The sequence below is a fragment of the Podarcis erhardii genome (assembly GCF_964252035.2).
Source record: "Podarcis erhardii genome assembly, chromosome: 2".
NCBI lineage: Eukaryota > Metazoa > Chordata > Lepidosauria > Squamata > Lacertidae > Podarcis > Podarcis erhardii.
The window spans coordinates 112230164-112251880 of record NC_138498.1 but is presented as its reverse complement, the minus strand read 5'-3'; the positions used below and the strand labels follow the sequence as shown (position 1 = coordinate 112251880).

Below are 21717 nucleotides of genomic sequence, written 5' to 3'. Positions count from 1 at the left end.
TCCAGAGCAGGCATAGGCAAACTTGGCCCTCCGGATGTTTTTAGGACTACAATTCCCATCATCCCTGACCACTGGTCCTGTTAGCTAGGGAGCATGGGAGTTGTAGTCCCAAAACATATGGAGGGCCAAGTTTGCGGATGCCTGCTCCAGAGGGTTGGGGAGCAGGGAAATCATTAACTGATTTGGGAGGGGCACAGGAAGAAGTCAAAGAGGGGACGTTCAATTGCACAGTTAAAAGTTATTGTGCTGATCAAGAGGGTGTGTTGAATTCAACCCTCTGCTTCCGTAGGCAGTAGCATCGGTAATGCTACCAAGAATTGTGCTGGGTATATTTCTTATTTTTAGGAGTAGCTGAATGAACCCAAGAAGAAGAAGAGTTTGGATTTGATATCCCGCTTTATCACTACCCTAAGGAGTCTCAAAGCGGTTGACAATCTCCTTTTCTCTTCCTCCCCCACAAAAACACTCTGTGAAGTGAGTATGGCTGAGAGACTTCAGAGAAGTGTGACTGGCCCAAGGTCACCCAGCAGCTGCATGTGGAGGAGCGGGGAAGCGAACCCGGTTCCCCAGATTACGAGTCCACCACTCTTAACCACTACACCACACTGGCTCTTACAAGAAACGGCCAAGAAAGGCTCCAATAACAAACCCAGTTAAATATAAGGTTCACGGCCAACTAGCTCTTACATACTGTATACTCTATCAGGAGCAAACGAGAGGCTGTGGTCAAGTTGTGTGCAGAGTAGAGGACTCTGGGTGACATACGCAACAAAGTCAAGCCGTATCCTTCAAAGAGAAGCAAAATCCGGGGAGTTTGTTACCAATCTGACCATGGATATACTTAGGCTGGCGCCATTTTGCAGGAGGAATTCAAGCACATGCCATAACTTTAGGTTTGCGCTGTTAACATGGGTTAAAATGCTCTGTCAGTCTAGTGGGGGTGGGGGTGGGGAATTCCACTTGCCGGGGGCGGGGTGTCTGTTTGCAGGTTGGAAAGTTACAAGGAAACATGTTGAAAAGTGGGGGGGGGGGTGAATGAACGATTAACAGGAAGACATGCAAACATCCTGAGAGAAAAGCAGCAGGACCACTCCTTGCCATATAACTTCCCCATAACCAATCAGGATGAATGCTCAATAAAGGCCAGATATAGATCAAATTTGCACCATACATTTAAAGCACTATAATACCACTATAAACAATTGTGGGTGTCCCCCCCCCCGAGAATTTTAGGAGCTGCAGTTAATGGTGTTGACTGTTATTTAGAAGACCCCTTGTTCCCTTCAGAGAGCCACAATTCCTAGAATGGTCTAGGAACGTCTAGTTTATCGTGGAAACTCGTTCCAGTCTAGGCTTTTGGGGACACCCACTTCCCATAAACTATTGTCTAAACTGGCAGGCCTGTCGGTATATGAATATATGTGGATTTAGGGTGCTAGGCTGTCGCTCAGAGGTCCCCTGATCAGCCCACAGCTTCAGTGTCACTCATATACTCTGGTGGGGGAACCAAGATGACGGAGTGGTGAAGCACCCATTTCAAAAAGGTCATATCTACCCTGCTCTTCCTTTGGGGAGGTAATGACCCAACAGCCTGTTTTATCCTCTCATCCATCTTGTGAGGCAGAATAAGCTCACTGACTGGCTGAAGGTCATTCCGTAAGCTTCATGAGTGGGTGGGGATTTTTTAATTATTTTTACCAGGGTGTCCCTGGTCCTAATCTGACATTTAACCACGACACCCTGCTGGCTCATCCAGCCCGTTTTTTTTGTTTTTTTTTAATCAGTTGAGCAAAAACTATGGGGAAATAATACTTGATTCATATTTCTGGTGACTTGAGAGCTGATTGTTATCTCGGGGCAAAGGAAGGTTAAGGCCTCTAAGGTCACACCCATACCATATGTCAAAAACACATGCAACACACATTTAAAGCACACAGCTCCCCCCCCCCCAAATAAAGCCTGGGTACAGTAGTTTTGTTACCCATCACAGCGCTACAGTTCCCAACACCCTTAATAAACTACAGGATTATTTGGGGGGAAATCACGTGGTTTAAATCTTTTAATCTTGGCTTACCAGGGGTTCAAAGTTGGCCTGTGAGACTGTTTTCCCCAAACTACAGCCACCTGATGTGTGACATCAGATATGTGGGTGTTGAGACACAGTTGCCAAGGCACAATCAGCATTAATGTGCACACCCAGCTGGCGAGTGGAAGCAGGTTTCAGTTGATGGGCGGTAGAGCCAAAACCTGCTGAATCAGGTGTTCAAGGTGTGCAACTCCCTCACACACCTGGTGACTGCAGGAAACAGGCTTCTGTGGTGGAACACCCAAAGCGTGCCGAATTGAGCATAGAAAGGAGTTTCCTGGGGTGAACACCTTAGCACAGCCAAGCAGCTTAGCACAGCTGCTGTGTGTGGTGCCCCGAAGTCCCAACTTCAGGACACAAACATGTAGCAAAGTATAACATGGAAATAAAGGCTATCAGACCATTAAAATGATGCCCTTGTGAGTTATAAAGCTTTCCTCTTCTTCCAGCATAGGAAAAGACCACACGTTTGGTAAACTAACAATTGGTTTACTCACAAACCCTTCAAAGGTCAGGTTCGTGTGATTTTCCATACATCATTCAGTAAAACTATCTTAGTCACAGGGGTGAAAGTTTCGAAGAGTGTGGAGGAGTGACCTAGCTAAACCCGGCAGGACAGCTCACTCTATGGCATTAACCCTTTCGTGTCTTGACTAGACCTTTTGCATGTTGGTCATCCCACATATTTTTTGGATGCGTTGTGGAGTACAGCCTGTGAATTGGGGTTGTGGAATCAATTTTTAAAAAGCCCCCTTTTGGTTCAAAATGGTTGCATTACTCAATAAAATTATCACTCCCACAAGAGGTACAGTAGTGATGGCCACCAACTAGGATGGTTTTGAAAGAGGCTACTGTGACAACAGGACGCCAGACTGGATGGATTTTTAGGCTCTTCTTATGGTTTTATTTGACGCTGACCCCCCCCCCCAAGGTAAAAAATATATATGAAACCAGCAGGAAAGAAGCCTTGATGGGTGACAGCCCCATTTGTACTCCACCTGAACTTGAAAAGGCAAGCCAAACAAATCCTAAGCCCCCCTTGGTGATTAATCATCTGGATTAAACGAGGAAACAAAATAGGGTGGTATTTTGGTGAGGATGACGCCGTGTTGATGTTACGGGGGAAAGTGCAGGCGGGAGAAGCACCAAGAGCACAAATGAACTGCAGTGCGGAAATTCCCTTAAAAAAAAAAGATGAGGAGTTATCAGGCTGAGCAAATCCTGTCAGATGCAAGGGGCACGTCATAGCCCCACCATTTTGAGGGGGAAAGAGGAAGAATGTTAAGTTCCTCCTTGAGGCTTTGGTGGGAGGCAAAGGAAGGGAAGGAAAAGGCATATTTGAGGTTTGGTGGTAGCGGCAAATAATAATAATCAGGAGCAGATATGCAATCTGGAAACAAAAACTACAGTTCATTGTGTACTTCATTCCAATTTGTGATGAGGTTTCCAGTTCTCTCACAATGGCAGCCCCATTCAAAGCCCTTTGACAAACGTAGGCCCATTTTTCGACGAAGTGACACGTGCGATCACCCTGCCTTTTGTGTGTGTGCAGTGACCTGAGACCAGTGTGTTATTGTGGCGAACCTGCAACAAAACCAAGCGTGAAGCTGCCCTGTGACATGCGTTTAATTTGGATTTCAAAAGCTGTCATCAGCCTTGGATTTCCTCACCACTTTTCCGTGGCGAACGTGTGGGTGAAAGGAAAGCATGTTGCCATACCAGATATTATGGGCTCCTCTCTCTTGCAACACACAAGCCCCATCGGCACCATACATTTAAAGCAGTATCAAATATCGAACACAATTCCTCTCCTGCCATTTCCAGGGTCTGGCATTCAGAAGTGTTGCTGCCTCTTTGACTGTAGAAGCAGAGGGCACAGCCATTGTGCCTAGCAGCTTCCAGATGGCCTGTTTGTTGAGCATCCATCCAGATTTGTTTTCACAAAGCTCATGTGGACGTTGTACAACACCCACTATTCACTGAGTAGTCACATAGCTGTAAAGCGTCCCTTATTTGGCGGGACAGTCCCTTATCCCAGCGCCATGTCCCACTGCTGTCCCTTATTGATGATGTCCCTTAAATAAGCTACTGAAGGTAATGGGGGCCTTTCTATGTCCAGCTGTGCTTTGTCAACAACAAATTGTTGCTGTTTTTATGTGTTGAATATGTGCTATACGGTAATTTATGGACCTAATAGGGATCTAAAGCTATTTGCATGCAACAAAATATGTATTTTATCAAAGTAATTGTTGATCCCTTATTTTGGCTGCTGATCCCTTATTTTCGAGGCTGCTGGTCCCTTATTTTCAAATCTGTAAGTTGATAGCTATGAGCAGTCATCCAGATCTGTTTGCAGGGTGGTTGCACAACTTCCCGTCAATCGATCATCACCCTAAACTTTAGGTAAAGGGGTGCTATACCTTTTTTGCTGCAAAAAGTCTGGTCCTCTTTTTTTTGAAGAGTGGGTTTGTTACATCACATTAACCTGCCTTTGTTGCATAAACCTAATGTGACTAAATCACTCTCACGGAATTGTGACAGGCAGCCAAGGAAGCTTTTGATTTCCCAACGCCAAGCCCTAAACTCTGCTTGATTGCAAGCTGAACTTGTTGGACGTCTTCCAGTTGCCTTCGTAAACATTTCATATCACTTCTTGAGAACTCAGGTATCGCACCCCTGAGGTAAATGTTCCCTCACCTTGGCCAGCCATTCCCTGTTCGCCATTCGGCCATCTTTGTTGTTTTCTGAATCTGATGAGGTAACAGGAGGTGGGGGGGGCAATACCTGCAGAGCAGATATTTCTAAGCCTGAGCTGTGTGCTTTTGGCCTTGCACTCACAGCCTTATTTTACTAAACACCTTGGAGCTTCTTCCAAAGAAACAACAAGATTCCAACCAAGATAATCTCATTAGGGTCGCTTGCACAAGAGAAATCAAATTAAGTCATCCAACCCACTGAAACACTTAAGACACCTCTTTATGGAATGCATATGTGGTTTCTACTTGAAGGTTGTGAGAAAATGGTAATTTATTTCTTCCCATGGGACGTTTGGTGAGAATGTTGCATCCCTCTCTCTCTTTCAGATTAGAGACATGCAAGTATCAATATGGGAAATTGGCAATGTTATCAATGGCTACCAGCTACATTTCTCTAATGAAAATAGGGATGTCCTGCATTTGTTGTTGTTGTTGTTGTTGTTGTTGTTGTTGTTGTTGTTGTTGTTGTTGTTGTTGTTGTTGTTGTTGTTTTACCGTCTGACTGGGCTGTCCCAGCCACTCTAGGCAATTTCCAAGATATATAAAAACATAATAAAACATTAAACATTTAAAAAAACCCACTTCCCTAGGGTATGGATTTGCTGAACAAATTTTTAAATGGAATACAAAAAAGGGAGGTGTGAGGAAGTCATGAAAATAAGTAAATGAGTGGTAAGATATTAGAAAGAGGGTTTTTTTTCCTTTTTTTATTTATTTTTTGGTTTTTGTATTTTTTGTGTTTTCCTTTTACTGTTTTGTAACCTTTTTCTTGTTGAAAACTTAATAAATATTATTAAAAAAAATTAAAAAACCACTTCCCTATACAGGGCTGTCTTAAGACTTTTTCTAAAGGTTGTATAGTTACTCATCTCCTTGACTTGGGGTGTGTGTGTGTGCATAACTCCATACCCTCCAACATTTCTCCTATGAAAATAGAGATGTCCTAAGGAAAAGTGGGACATTCAGGGATCAAATCAGAAACCAGGATGGCTTCTGTAAATCTGGGACTGTCCCTGGGAAATAGGGACACTTGGAGGGTTCTTATGTGCTTACGTTCTTAAGCAGCCCTCCTGTAAAATATGTTCAATGAAAGGAAAGTCATGGGAAATTATGATTCGTGGAAAGCTTGTTAACTGTGAGCCGTCTGCCTGTGATGGTTTACGTCCATAGTTCTGCCCCTTTTCTTATTCTCTATTTGTTAATACCATCACATTTTTTTTGTCCCAGGGCACCCTTACCACCAAGTAAGCCCTTAAGAGAAACCACATGGTGCAAAACAGGAAGGAAGGCACCAGAGAAGGAAGCCAAAGGGGACGCTAGGTGATGAGTCTGTGCAGAACAGAGGAAATGAAAAAGGGGTGCAAAAGTAGAAGGGAAATGGGCGACGTTTTGAACATCAAATGATGTCATATCCACACTATTATACCACTTTAAAGCACTGTTATACCACTTTTAACAGCCACGGGCTACGCACACCATCGGCTGTTTTCAACCAAGTTGTACCAAGAGTCTAAACGAGGAAGTCGTTTTACAAAGTTAATAACTGTTATTTTTAATAAGGTTATGATTTATGTTAGTTAAGTTAGTTATGTTTGTTCATTTTGTGTGTCTGTTTATCGATAATATTGTAAAAACCAATAAAAATTTTGGGGAAAAATAGTTGTACCAAGAGTCTAACTGAGGAAATTAATTAACCTAAGTTGGTCAGGTCTACTAACCTTAATAGGTCTACTCTGAACAGGACTAACATTGGAAACAACCCCATACATTTAAAGCACACCCACAACCCAGCTGAATCCTGGGGTCTGTGGTTTATCCCTCCCAGTGCTACAATTCCCAAAATAAATAACAAGCTGCCATTCCCACAATCTGGAGGAAGGCCATGGTGCTTCAAGTGTGTTGAGTTGTAAGTAGACTCACTAAAATGAACAAACCCAGTAATGTCCATGAATTTCAGCAGGTCTACTTAATAATAATAATAATAATAATAATAATAATAAAATTTATTTATACCCCGCCCTTCCCAGCCAAGACCGGGCTCAGGGCGGCTAACACCAGATATAAAACAATTGATTAAGATACAGCTTAAAAACAAGGTTAAAATACAACATTAAAATGCAGCCTCATTTCAATAGAAACTCAAATCAAAATCTTTTTGAGGGTGAAAACGTCAAATCTTCACCAAGGCCAACTATTCCAACTGGTCCTACATGGGCCAGAAAAAAGCCAGGGAAGTCCCCAAATAGGAGTTCCATCACAGAAGGAGAAAGGAAAAAGGAAAGAGCGGGAGGGGATCAAGCTGATTCCAAGCCAAAGGCCAGGCGGAACAACTCTGTCTTACAGTCCCTGCGGGAAGAAATCAGATCCTGCAGGGCCCTGGTCTCATGAGGCAGAGTGTTCCACCAGGCGGAGCCAGTGTTGAGAAGGCCCTGGCTCTGGTTGAAGCTAATCTAACTTCCTTAGGGCTCGGGACCTCTAGGGAGTTGCTATTTATGGACCTTAAGGTCCTCCGTGGGGCATACCGGGAGAGGCAGTCCTGTAGGTTCAAGGGTCCTAGGGGGTAGAACGAGACTCAGAGGCACGCCATGGTGTGTATGCAGCTGTGTCATCGCCATGAACAATCCTGGGGACTGCGATAAGTTCAGGGCTCTGGGAACTGTAGCTCTGCACTCTCTGCACTCTGCGTAGGCCAGGCTTCAACAGGGGGGCATTGCAGTTCCCTAGGCAACTGTATAATACATCGTCCAACTACCAAGGATTAGTAGGCCGGCCCAAGATATTCTAGCACCTGAGGCAAGCCACAAAATGGCGCCTCCCGTCTGCCATGGAAAAATGGATGAGTGAAGATCTCCATCAGGAATAAGGAAGGGGGAATAAAGATCAACCACAGTAACAAGGGTGGGGGGAGACCAGCAGCAAGCTGGCATGGGGGGCTGCCAAGGAGGATGCATATCTGGCCTTGAAGGAGCACACTGCAGCAGTGGCCATAGCAGTGGGCAATGCATTCCTTGGAGGCTGGATCTGTTACCCCTGTGTATCCTGCCACCTGAGGCAGTTGCCTCACGTTGCCTCCTGGGTGGGCCGGCACTGGAAGAAAAGGAGAAGTCTAGTTGAGGAGGAGAAAGTGTGTGCAGATATGACTCGTTCCAACGCAGAAGAGGAAATGGGGAGGGAGGTGATATGGGCAGGATGGAAGGGGCAAATACCTAGAAATAAGACAGGAAGCGTGTTCCTCTTGAGAAACCGACTTCCGCAGCTTATGTTACTGGACATCACATCACCTGCTGGCAAAGGATATCACAATGACACATGCTTTGTGGATGAGGGGAGAGAATTGCTTCCTTCCACTTGTTGTCAACCCAAGAGCATTTAATCTAGATTTTGCATTAAACAAAAAAAGGTCATCAGCCCTTCCTAGCTTACACAGCACTATCTTGTGATTATACAAGGAAGCTTATCATTGTATGGAGGATTTCCACACACCCGATTTGTTTGTTTCTTTGGGGGGATCTTTTTCCAGGGCCACCGCCTAGCTGGTTGCTTGTGTAAGCAGGAAACCACACAGCTGTCAAGATGTGGGTGATATTCTTTCATCCCCACCAACTAAGAACTCACCTAGCGAGCGGCCTGGTGGGATACAGTGTAAACAAGCCAAGTATGAATTAGTATTGTGATTGGCTTTTCAATTTACATCACACCCTTCCTCCTGAAGGAGCCCAGTGTGGCAAACACATCAATAATAAAACTTTTCTTTTTTAAAAGCATTCTGAATTTCTTTATTTTTTTACTATCAATTCTTTATTGATTAAAAGATTTGCATGTCTATACAAACATTATGTACTATCTCTTAACAGGTTAAAAAGAAAGAAAATTATATAAAATAGAAAATTTATAAAGAAAAAAAGAAATAAAGAAGTAACAAAGATAAGAAACAAAGAAATCAAATTATTAAAAAAGACAAAGTTATTTACATAGTAAACGTTCTCATCCGCACAATCCTTCTCATCCTTCTCATTATACTGTTTGATATAACATTCTTTTTTACACAGGTTTACATTGTATAAGATCATTTCTTTCTGCTTTGTATACATTCCTTTGATCTTTTTCTTTACAAATATCACTCAGTTTCTGCTAAAATATTCTGAAAATATTTTTTAAAAACCCTTTTCCCAGCCAGGGATATCAAGGTTTTGCCAGGAACAATGTCTTTCTACCATCAAATGCCTAGGTGGTGGTTTTCAACCAGTGTGCCGTTGCACCCTGGGGTCGGGGCGGAGGTAGGGGGGTACGGTGGGGGCGGACCGCCCAGGTGTCTTCGCTGAGGGGGGTGACATTTGGCGTGCCGCCTGCCCATGACTCCCAAGCCTACCCCGGGCCGTTGGGGGAAGGGGGGAGCTGCGCCACTTTGCCAGCGGCATTCCCTCCTTCCCCCTTCGTTTTGACTAATAATAATAATAATAATAATAAATTTTATTTATACCCTGCCCTCCCCAGCCAAGACCAGGCTCAGGGCAGCTAACACCAGGCTGCGAACCAGAGCAGCGCACGGAAACGCCGTTTACCTTCCCACCGGAGTGGTACCTATTTATCTAATTGCACTTTGACGTGCTTTCGAACTGCTGGTTTGGCAGGAGGAGACAGACATACCACACAATTAAAAGCAACTGTTTAAAACGTTCCTAAATAATAATAATTGAAATCAATGGTAAGCTTGAAACCAGACTTAGACACATGTCGGCATCCTACATAGGCTTGTGTAAACAAAAATGTTGCATAATGGCTGTGTGACCTCAGCCATTAAATCACTATTAGGGAAGCCTTGTCAGTGCCTTGCAGCAAAAACAGCAGTCTTGTGTCACCTCCTGCACCACCTGACCTTACGAAGCATTAAAAAAACACATTATGCAGCAGGATCCCACCCTTCCACCCCCAGAGACATGAATCTCACAATGTCATAATTCCAGTTGTGGGGTAACATTGATTACCCTGCACAATCAAAGCAGCCCAAATAATGCATGCTTTTTTTTGTTTGGTTTGGTTATTTTAAAATTTGATGGGGAAAGAAACGAAAGCTATCCTGTCAGCTCCAGTGCCCCATTTAAAGCATGGGGATTATATCTGTCTCTCAGGGTTCTTGTAATGTTTAGGGAAGTTTTCAATGTCTGATGTTTTATTGTGCTTTTAATTCTGTTGGGAGCCACCCAGAGTGGCTAGGGAAACCCACCCAGATGGGTGGGATAGAAATAATAAATTATTATTATTATTACAGTGGTACCTCAGGTTACATATGCTTTAGGTTACATACGCTTCAGGTTACAGACTCCACTAACCCAGAAATAGTGCTTCAGGTTGAGAACTTTGGTTCAGGATGAGAACAGAAATTGTGCAGTGGCGGCAGCAGGAGGCCCCATTAGCTAAAGTGGTGCTTCAGGTTAAGAACAGTTTCAGGTTAAGTACGGACCTCCAGAATGAATTAAGTACTTAACCTGAGGTACCACTGTATTATTATTATTATTATTATTATTATTATTATTACAGATTTATGAACTGCTTTGTAACCAGAAGCCACTGAAGTGGTGCACCAGAAGTTGACAAGAGATAAAATATAATTTCAGAACATTTGTTCAGTTAACGTTCCATAAATGACTGGGTCACACTTCGGGGATAGCCTTGAACAAAAACTGGCATCTCATTCCAAAGGGCTAACACTAAAGGCCAGATTTCTAGTACAAACTAAATAGACATCTGGGGCAGGAAATACTCTCAGCAGAGCCCAGTCTGGCAAGTACAATGGCCAAGCAGAGAAATTTGTAACACAGGTCCATGTTTTTTAGGACAAATGCTAAAAGCAAAACCATGCAGTGCCTAAGTGTTTTGAACCCTGGAATTTTGTTCTATAAGTGCTAAATATTTGTACTACAGTCATACCTTGGGTTGCGAACATGCGGGAGGCACGTTTGCAACCTGCAGCGTTCACAGGCTGAAGCGCCGCGTCTGCGCATGCGCGTGACGCCATTTTGTGCTTCTGTGCATGCGCAAGCGCCAAAACCCAGAACTAACCTGTTCCGGTACTTCCGGGCTTGGCACAGACCGCAGCCCGAAAACATGCAACCTGCAGTGTTTGTAACCCAAAGTATGACTGTATTCTGTTCTCATTAATTCATACCACCACCCACTCCTTTTCCACCCCCTTTTTAGGCTTTTCCATACCTCCCCTCTCACAACATTGGCAAATCCAGGCTTCCAGGAATCTCTCTATAGGCTGCATTCTGTGCCCTTGCCATTGGTGGTGATTGGGCCAGAGCTACAGATAAGATACCCAAACAGCAGCTGATCTGTTCTATTATTTGCTGCCTCTTCCTGACCACAGGAGGACTCCATGTTCTTGGAAATGTTGTACATCTTCCCTAGGCCTCGAATAGGAGGGTATTATCACAGGCTGGCATGCAAGGAGGAGCCTCGTGGAACCCAATGAGACTCTCCAGCTGAGAAACTGGACAGTCTCCAAAAAAAGGGGTCGCTTCTGGCGATTTCTCTCCTCGTGGAGAGGAAGGGTGTGATTTTGTGTGAGTCCATGCTGCTCCCGGGCCTTATCCCTTATGGGGTATCCAAGAGCCCATATAGAGTCCTTACATAGGTCCCCATTGGTAGGAGAAAATAACAGAGGCCAACCAGAGAATATTGAGAAGCAAAGCAGCTAGTAAGCTTGATCTTTATTGATCTGTTGCAACAGGGTGCTCCCCTCACACGCAGGAGAGGAGGAGGAACCCAGAACAATGGCACGCAAGGCCTTATAAAGACTTTTGAAATTGCCACCCTGTAGATCAAGACCACCCCCAGAAACATCATACATACATCACAGAAGGGGTGTAACCTAAGACCACCACCCCTCAGATACATCACACCTACATCACAGAAAAGGCGGTCTAAAACAGAAATTTGAACGTTGTTTTTCTCCTGTCGCTGTTTATCTCCTGTCTGGCAGGTTATTTGATTGGTTTGCCTAGGGAGCCCGGCCACTTTTTTGTAATGATAAATACTTAGCGCCTGGACCATGTCACAGGCTCACACCCTATTCAAACACAGACATACCCTTAAGACAGGATTTGTGAGGAAAGAGACAATGGGGAGGTTTCCCACTTTGACCTTACAGAGAAAACATTTGCTCAGTTTAGGACTCAAAATGGTTCCAGGTTGGTCTTCCTGTGCTGATCTATGTACGTGCTTGGCTGGTACGCTTATGAACATTACCATATATCTAAGACCATAAAATTCCTATCACACTACATTGCTCCTGTGAAAGTAGGCTGCTACTGCGGTGTTTTGTGCAAGCCAGCCTGATGGAATCGATACTAAGAGAAGCTGATCAACACTTCTTGGGAAACCGAGACCTGTCTCAAATATAAAAACGAAGGAAAACAAGCTGGAAAGCGAAATTATTCTGGAAGCCTCTTTATAGTGCAACTTGGAAATGCAGATGTGGAGTGCTCTTGCACGCAGATGTTGAGCCTTTAAACCTAGAAGGTTTCTTGGCGTTCTCCACCTAAAAGGATCTCAAGGGATCAAGAAAGACCCTGGAGAACCTCGGCCAGTCTGAGCAACTTTTCTCCCGTTTTTTTCTCTACCAGTTAACAGGGATCAGCAAACTTTTTCAGCAGGGGGCCGGTCCACCGTCTCTCAGACCTTGTGGTGGGCCGTACTATATTTTGAAAGGGAAAAAAAATGAACAAATTCCTATGCCCCACAAATAACCCAGAGATGCATTTTTTAAAAAAGCACACATTCTACTCATATAAAAACACGCTGATGCCCGGGCCGTCTGCAGGCTGGATTTAGAAGGTGATTGGGCTGGATCTGGCCCCCAGGCCTTAGTTTGCCTATCCATGAGTTAATACATATGTTGCCTCCCAGCATGGACGTGATTTGTAATGCACTGGGGTTGTTCATACTACTTGACTCTTATTAGGAGCTATTGTTTTTTATTTAAAATTTGCAATATTGGTAAGAATTCTGGAAAAGCCTACTGTGCCTGCAAGTTGAACGAAGCTGTGTAACATTACCGTCTTCAAATGCAAGCAGTCAGGCTGCTGGGTGGTTTTTTGGGATTGAAGCTGGGGGTTGGGTTGGGGGGGGGAAGCATCGAAATCATAGCTGTCAACGTTTCCCTTTTTTTAAGGGAAAATCCCTTATTCCGAATAGGATTCCTTGCAAGAAAAGGGAAAAGTTGACAGCTATGATCGAAATGTAGTATTTCATAAGAAAGGATAAGACAAGATGCAAGATAGATGTGGATTGCAGATAACGCCACTTAACCAAAACAGTAATGGGAGGACTCTGGATACAGAATAAACAGTTTGTAAGCAACCCAAGACAGAAATCTTGCCTTTTACGATCTGCTTCCTCCGATCACATGCATGCTCTGCGGTCAGAAGCAGGCGGATGTGGTCGCCTGCTATTCTGCCTTCCTTACGTGCCAATATTCTCTTTCTGTTGGCAGGGTTTTGAGTGTATACTAATGTTTTCCACATCAAGGAAGTTTAGAGTTTGAGCAACAATATGCCACTTCCCTCCTTAATGGGGACACACACACACACACACACACACACACACACACAACCACTTAACTAATCTCCTGCAGCCACGTGAGCCTGCTGTAACCTACTTTTAAACTACTTCCAAAGTTTAGAAAAGTCCTGTTGGATCAGGGCAAAGGAACATCTAATGCAGCTTCGTGCCTCTGCGAAGCCCACAAGCAAAACCTGAGGACAACACAATCCCTTGCCCACTTGTGAGTCTCAGGAACTAGTGTTTAGAGAGACGCCATCTCCAAGAGCGGGTGTGGATTTACCCAATCACCTTTAAAAGCCATCTAGGGCTTCATTCACACAATGCCTTTGAAGCGCGGCGATACCGCTTTAAGCAGTCGCGGCTTCCCCCAAAGGATCCTGGGAGTTGTTGTTTGTTAAGGATGCTGAGAATTATTCGAGTTCTCCTCTTCCCCATCACAGACTTACAATTCCCAGAGTTCCCTGGGGAAAGGGAATGGTGGTTAATCCACTCCGTCAGAATCGACAGCACTGGGTTTGATAGCCAAACAGTTTGCACTGGCAGAAGGCAGGTTGCGAATATTCCTAAACATGGGAAGAACAGCATTGGAATTTGCATTCTCAGGGCAGTTTTCTTAAAACGTTTAAGAACTGGTTAAAAATACATCAATCGCAAAATGTTCCAAGATTTAAAATATAGCACTTTTTCTCTTTGCTGATACTTTTTTGTTGGAGCGGGGAGCCAGGGACATGCCATCGCACAGCATCAGAATATACCCTGCATTTCTCTGTTGATTTCAGTGGATAGCTCTCATTTCAGCTACGGCGTAAATTTAAAAATGGGCTTATCCGGCAAAAAACTTGAAATTCATCACACAGTGGTATGTATTTAATATATGCACCAAAATACCTGTCCTTGGGGACTTATTAAGACTGTTTGAAATATATTGCTTTATTTCGATTATTTCATTTCCTCTTTCTTCCACGGCTCAGATCCCCAAGCGGTCTCCCACCCAGGCATTCACTAACCTCAACCTTTCCTCATCTTCAGCCCAGCTGCTGTACTGCACGACTTCCGGCCACATCCTGAGACAGCATTGCCCCGGGGGAAACCCAGGGTTACCACCAAACAGTACAATCAGCAGGAAGTCAGAGTCAATCCTTCCTCCCAAGCCTGCCAAAAATCACAATACAGTGGTACCTCAAGTTAAGTACTGTTAATGGAGAAATCTGAGGGCTCCCTTGGACAAAAAAGCAAGGACACCAACGAGGAAAATTGGAGCAAAACAGCAGCCGATAGGCTTGGTCTTTATTGAAACTGTCATGACAGGACTCCAACTCACTGCAAGACGAAGCAAGATGGAAGCCCCGAACAAAAGAGCCCCCCCAAACTTTTATTAGCTGCTGATCCACATGTTAAAGGTAAAAGTAAAGGGACCCCTGACCATTAGGTCCAGTTGTGACCGACTCTGGGGTTGCGGCGCTCATCTCACTTTATTGGAGGAGGGAGCCAGCGTACAGCTTCTGGGTCATGTGGCCAGCATGACTAAGCCGCTTCTGGCGAACCAGAGCAGCACACGGAAATGCCGTTTACCTTCCCTATTTATCTACTTGCACTTTGACGTGCTTTTGAACTGCTAGGTTGGCAGGAGCAGGGACCGAGCAACGGGAGCTCACCCCGTCGCGGGGATTTGAACCGCCGACCTTCTGATCGGCAAGCCGTAGGCTCAGTGGTTTAACCCACAGCGCCGCCACCCCAAACTACATCACTCATACATCATGGTTACATCATGAAAGGGGAGGCCTGGTGGCAGTAATCTGAGCATCCTGGACCCTGCCCCATGGTTCTCCTTGCCCTCCACCAAACGCCCATCAAGTGTAACAAAGATATTTTTAAAAATTAACATTTATTTGCACTTCAAATAGGGCAGTGGATGCTGTCCTGCCTACCCTCAGCTGGTGCTGTGTGTGTGTGTGTGTGTGTGTGTGTGTGTGTGCGCGTGCCTGCCTGCCTGCCTATCCAGCCTCCTCCTCCTTGGCCTCAGTTTCCCCCTTGCAGAACTCAGCAGGGAGCGGGATGGGGGGACGGGACAAAAATGAGTTGGTTCTGCCTGTCAAAGGCTCTGGCGCCACCTACTGTTGGCTTTGCTGTCTTCCATCCTGCCAGTCCCAATGGCCACCAAAAGATGGATAGAATGTAGATCAGAGGTACAGAGCTGGTTATCTCTTGGTCTGAACAGTTCGGAGGAAAAAGGGACTGGAGCGTTAGAGGAACAACTCTGGGAACAAATCTGGAGCAAACTAATGTTTGGATCTATCTCAATTAGAACTCGAGAAAATGCTTTAAAAGATCACTGGTACATGTGTGCCCAGCAGGACTATATAGAATTCAACACTGGTGACTATATAGAATTCAATACCAGTGTTGAAGCAATGATTCTTCAACATCAGCTTCGTTGGACTGGTCATGTTGTGTGGATGCCTGATGACCGTCTTCCAAAGCAACTACTCTATTCCGAACTTAGAAATGGAAAGCGTAATGCTGGTGGTCAACAAAAGAGGTTCAAAGACTGTCTCCAGGCAAATCTAAAGAAATGCAGTATAAACACTGACAACTGGGAAACACTGGCCTGCGAATGCTCCAGTTGGAGAACAGCCTTTACCGAAGGTGTCATGGGCTTTGAAGACACTCGAACTCAGGACGCTTTGGCAGAAATGTTATAAGGAACTAGGTACAGATAGATTGTCAATGTATTAAAGGGAAAAAACAAGGTTAGAATATGTTAAGATTGATTACAGGACAGAAAACAGAGGAAGATGGAAAGGAATTGCTGAAACAGTTAATTGAAGTGGAATACAAAAAGGGAGGTGTGAGGAAGTCAATGAAACAAGTGAATGAAAGCTAAGATTGAAAATATTGGAAATGTTTTTAATTGTTCTTGTTTTGTTATGTTAATTTAATGTTTTATGTAGTGTTTTTGTTTTTGTATTGTATTATATTTATTTATTTAATTCTTTTTCTTTCTTTTTGTAATCTTTAAACTCTTAATAAATATTATTTTTTAAAAAAACAGAATTGGCCTCCACAGTCACCTACGAACTCATTGTTAAAACTGTGTTTATGGAAGACAATCTTACTTGGCTACGAGTGATCGCAGAGGAAGAAGAAGAAGAAGAAGAAGAAGAAGAAGAAGAAGAAGAAGATATAGAATTAATCAAAGCACATCTAACCTTTGCTGACGGGGATGCAATTTATGTGGCTCTCTGTTACACGTGGTGGTTTTGCCCACAGATTATTCCCTTTTGGGGAAAAGTTTTTCAAACAACCGAACGATGGGACAATCGCTAGAACCAGACCCAGAATTATCTCTACTATCTTCTTTCCCTACTCAGATGAAGAACACAACCAATAAAGGCCTCTTCCTCCATTTTTTAACCGCAGCTAGATGAGTGAATTCAAGAAAGGAAAAGGAAGGGAAAACTTTAAATGCAAATTGTTTTGAAGTTCGTTTTTCACAAGCATGGGAAAAATTATGGGCAAATGAACCATTTCACAAAAGGAATAGCGATCAGGAAACTCACCCCTTCTATACGACATAAAATCATAGAATTGTAGAGTTTGAAAGGACCAATGTCCTTTTACTGACTTTGTTAAAGCAATCACATGTGGGTTTCCCCCTCCATCAACTCATGGAATCTTATGGAGAGACATTTTCATTTGATTGCCTTTCTCGGAAAGTCTAAAACTGCAACCATCAGCTGCTGTTTTTCTTTCTTTTCTGTACAGCTGTATTCCTTTTATGGGCATGGTTTGTTACTTACAATTAAAAATTAAAATTTAAAAAAGAGAGGAAAAATGGATCACTAGGATACAGCTCTGGAACTAAAGAAAAGTAATGTTTGCAGGTGAGCATGGTGAGGTTAGTCTATATGTGATGATAAGAGCATGTGATGATATCAGCATTCCCAGGAAATGTGGGGTAGCCAGCTTCATATAACCAACATGCTTAAGTCTTAATGCATGAAGGGGTTAAAGCCATAGAGCAAGCTGTCCTGCCAGGCTTAGCCCACCTTGGGAGGAACTAGGTAATCAAGCTTTTGTTCCCCCTCCAGTCTACCAGAGAAGCTCATTGTGTCAGGAGGTCTAAGCTAGTTGCTTCAGCTTAGCTGCTTGACTCTCATCAGCTGTTATAGGAACTTTTACCACTGGTAAAATATTCTGCATCTTACACTCATCTGTGGGCATCCCCATAACCTTCTTGTTCCTGGGATTGCGAGATGTTGTTTTTGCACCACTTTTGCTGCTTTCATGCTCTTTTAGGGCCATTGTGGTGTAGTGTAGTGGTTAAGAGCAGTAGATTCGTAATCTGGTGAACCAGGTTCGATTCCCCGCTCCTCCACATGCAGCTGCTGGGTGAACGTGGACCATTCACACTTCTCTGAAGTCTCTCAGCCTCACGCACCTCACAGGGTGTTTGTTGTGGGGAAGGAAGGGAAAGGAGAATGTGAGCCGCTTTGAGACTCCTTAGGGTAGTGATTAAGGCAGGATATCAAATCCAAACTCTTCTTCTTCTTCTTTTCAGGCCACCTGTCGCTTCTACCCTTGAAAGATTGAATGTATCGCCCTCGGCTGTACTTGAGGGACGATTCCTACAGATTCCACACGAAAAACGCTTATGACCCTATGGAGATGGCAGTACCGAATCGGTGGCGCATGCCCTTCTGGCTTGCACTCTTTATAAAGCCTTGAGGAATGACATTATCACCCCTCTCTTATTGTCCATTCCAGGTTGCCCAACCACTGCCACAGTGTCCTTTCTCTTGGCAGATGAAGATGAGCAGGTGACAGCAAAGGTTGCAAGGTTTTTAGCTGGGGCAATCAGAATAAGGTCCACTATTTGCACTGGCTCCCGGTGGAGTATTGGGTCAAGTTTAAGGTGCTGGTTTTGACCTTTAAAGCCCTTTGTGGCTTAGGGCCCTCGTATCTACAGGACCGCCTCTCCTGGTATGCCCTGCAGAGGACCTTAAGGTCCATGAATAACCATAGTTTAGAGGTCCTGGTCCCTAAGGAAGTCAGACTATCCTCCACCAGGGCCAGGGCCTTTTCAGTGATGGCTCCCACCTGGTGGAATGCTCTGTCTCATGAGACTAGGGCCCTTCAGGATTTAACCTCCTTCCGTCGGGCCTGTAAGACAGAGCTATTCCGCCTGGCCTTTAATTTGAATTCAGCCTGATCTTTTATTTCCCTTCTCTTCCCTCACCCTCCCCTTTTATGAAGATCACCCGCTCTGAGACCCCACAGCTACTTCTCCCCTGGCCTCCTCGCTAGCCCAAGTAGGACCAATTCAGCCAGCTAGCCCTGGGGATTATCTAATTGATTTTTTTTTTATTGTTATTCATGTTTTTATACTGTATTTCATGCTGCTTTTATAATTAAGTGTTTTAAATTTGTTGTTAGCCACCCTGAGCCCGGTTTTTGAACCGGGAAGGGTGGGGTATAAATAATTTATTATTATTATTATTATTATTATTATTATTATTATTATTATTATTTGACCTCTGATTCAGGACCCCTAAAGTGTGTTTTATATAATCAACTTTTTATTTCTGTTCTTTGTATATTGCATTGCTGTTTTGTTGCTATGGCCGATGGCTGATGCAAACAAAGATTCATTCATTCATTCATTCATTCATTCATTCATGCCACTTGTGGGTTCGGGAATATGTGTGTGTGTTCATGTGTGCGTTGAACGTGCTTAAAATGGGTAACAAACCGTAGAGTTGACTGGAGGTTATGTAACACACACACAAAAACATGAAAATGCACTTAATTTTTAATCTTGCAGTCACATCTTAATCTTATTTAGAGAATGTATTCATTTTCTAGTAAGCTAGGGATGTTAAAAAACGGTAATATGGAGCTCAGTACTGCAAAAACAAAGCTCAACCTGCTGTTTACCTGCCTGTAGCGCAACCATTAAAGGCACAGAGCCCATCTGTCCTAATATTAAAGCAAAGCTTGACCTGTTTGCTTTCTGTGTCCAGGGCAGCTGTCTACCAGCACCAACTGGTACGCAGGCTGAGACCCTACCTGCCTGCAGACTGTCTCACCAGAGTGGTACATGCTCTGGTTATCTCCTGCTTGGATTACTGCAATGCGCTCTACACGGGGCTACCTTTAAAGGTGACCCAGAAACTACAACTAATCCAGAATGCGGCAGCTAGACTGGTGACTGGGAGCAGCCGCCAAGACCATATAACACTGGTCTTGAAAGACCTACACTGGCTCCCAGTACAGTGGTGCCCCGCAAGACGAATGCCTCGCAAGATGAAAAACCCGCTAGACGAAAGGGTTTTCTGTTTTTCGAGGCGCTTCGCAAGACGAATTTCCCTATGGGCTTGCTTCGCTAGACGAAAACGTCTTGCGAGTCCCCCCCCCCCTTTTTCTAAGCTGCTAAGCCGCTAATAGCCTCTAAGCCTCTAAGCCGCTAATAGCGCTAATCTGCTAATAGGGATGCTTCGCAAGACGAAAAAAACGCTAGACGAAGAGACTCGCGGAACGGATTATTTTCGTCTTGCGAGGCACCACTGTACGTTTCCAAGCACAATTCAAAGTGTTGGTGCTGACCTTTAAAGCCCTAAACAACCTCGGTCCAGTATACTTGAAGGAGCGTCTCCACCCCCATCATTCTGCCCGGACACTGAGGTCTAGTGCCAAGGGCCTTCTGGCAGTTCCCTTGCTGCAAGAAGCCAAGTTACAGGGAACCAGGTAGAGGGCTTTCTCGGTAGTGGCACCCACCCTGTGGAATGCCCTCCCACTAGATGTCAAAGAGAAAAACAACTACCATCTGAAGACATCTGAAGGCAGTCCTGCTTAGGGAAGCTTTTAATGTTTAATAGGTTATTGTATTTTAATATTCTGTTGGAAGCCGCCCAGAGTGGCTGGGGAAGCCCAGCCAGATGGGCAGGGTATAAATAATAAATAATAATTATTATTATTATTCCCGCCTGTTGTGCAGCAGAGAGACTGTCCCAGTTTTAAACAAAGCTGTACCTGTTGGTTTTCTGCCTGCCGTGCAGCATTTAAGTTGCACTTTTTTTCTTTTTTAAAAAAGTGACCAAACCTTAATGGCTCAGTTGGTTAGAGCGCATAGCATAGCTGTCAACCGTCCCTTATTTGGCGGGAAACTCCCTTATCCCAGTGCCGTGTCCCGCTGCTGTCCCTTATTGATTATGTCCCTTAAATTTCCCAGGTTTCATGCTCGCCTGGCTCGGGAGGGAAGCACCTCGAGAGGGCAAGAGAGGTCCTCCACCTCGAGAGGGCAAGAGAGAGCGTGCGCACGAGCTGCTGCGTCTCCGTCTCTCCCTTTCCCCCCTCAGGGACCCGTTGTGAGGAGATGGGTGGCGGCGGGCAGACAGGCAGCCCCTCTCTTGCAAGACTTCTGCCGCGCCGCCAGGGGAAGCCGGAGGCGGCAGCGGTGGCTGAGGAGGTGGCCTGAGGGAGGAGGAAGAGGAGGGGATGGGGAGGGACGCAGAAGGGCGGTGCTTCAGTGACCGCCGTGGCGCCACAACCACCTCATGGCGGGCTCGCGGGCGGCACGGGCGAGAGTCTCTCTCCCTCCCTCTCTCTCGGGCAGGGAAGGGCCAATGGAACTCCCCGCCCCAAGACAACGGCAGCCCCGACGTACCTCTTAGCAAACCCTCCAACCAGTGCAGCATCTTAATGTAGTGATTTCCCCCTCTGCATCCCTTTCATAACTCTATTTTTATAAATCATTTGTCCATCCATAGTTCAAATTTTTACTATAAATTTTCTGTCAATCCTACCAATGTATGTAACTCTTTATAATAGCTTTTCAACTAAATTATAAACTTTCCCCATTCTTTATGAAAGAGGTCCTCTTCCTGGTTTCTAATTCTGCCTGTAAGCTTTGCCATCTTGACCTCGTTAATCAGTTTTGTCTGCCCCTCTTCTTTGGTGGGAGTTGTAGACCCTGAGGATCATCTAGTTCAGTGTTTCCCAACCTTGTGCCTCCAGCTGTTTTTGGACTACAATTCCCATCATCCCTTGCCACTGGTCTTACTAGTCAGGGATGATGGGAGTTGTAGTTCAAAAACAGCTGGAGGCACAAGGTTGGGAAACACTGATTCTAGTTCAACCCCCTGCAAAACACAATCAGTGGCAGCAAAAGCAGCATGGCTCCATCAGTGCCGGATTTCTGTAGAAGCTTAGCCAAAATCCCTTATTTTGGCTGCTGGTCCCTTATTTTCAAGGCTGCTGGTCCCTTATTTTCAAATCTGTAAATTGACAGCTATGGAGCATTGCTTG

At 44.7% G+C, this 21717-nt stretch overlaps 1 long non-coding RNA gene across 1 annotated transcript in view; it reads right to left on the bottom strand.

Moving 5' to 3' along the window:
• LOC309337506 overlaps positions 1-21717 on the bottom strand; it is a 211505-nt gene that overhangs the window by 179377 nt on the left and 10411 nt on the right. The window contains exon 2 of the long non-coding RNA XR_014154371.1: positions 10110-10339. This is a non-coding gene — a long non-coding RNA (uncharacterized lncRNA). The remainder of the gene's footprint in view (positions 1-10109; positions 10340-21717) is intronic.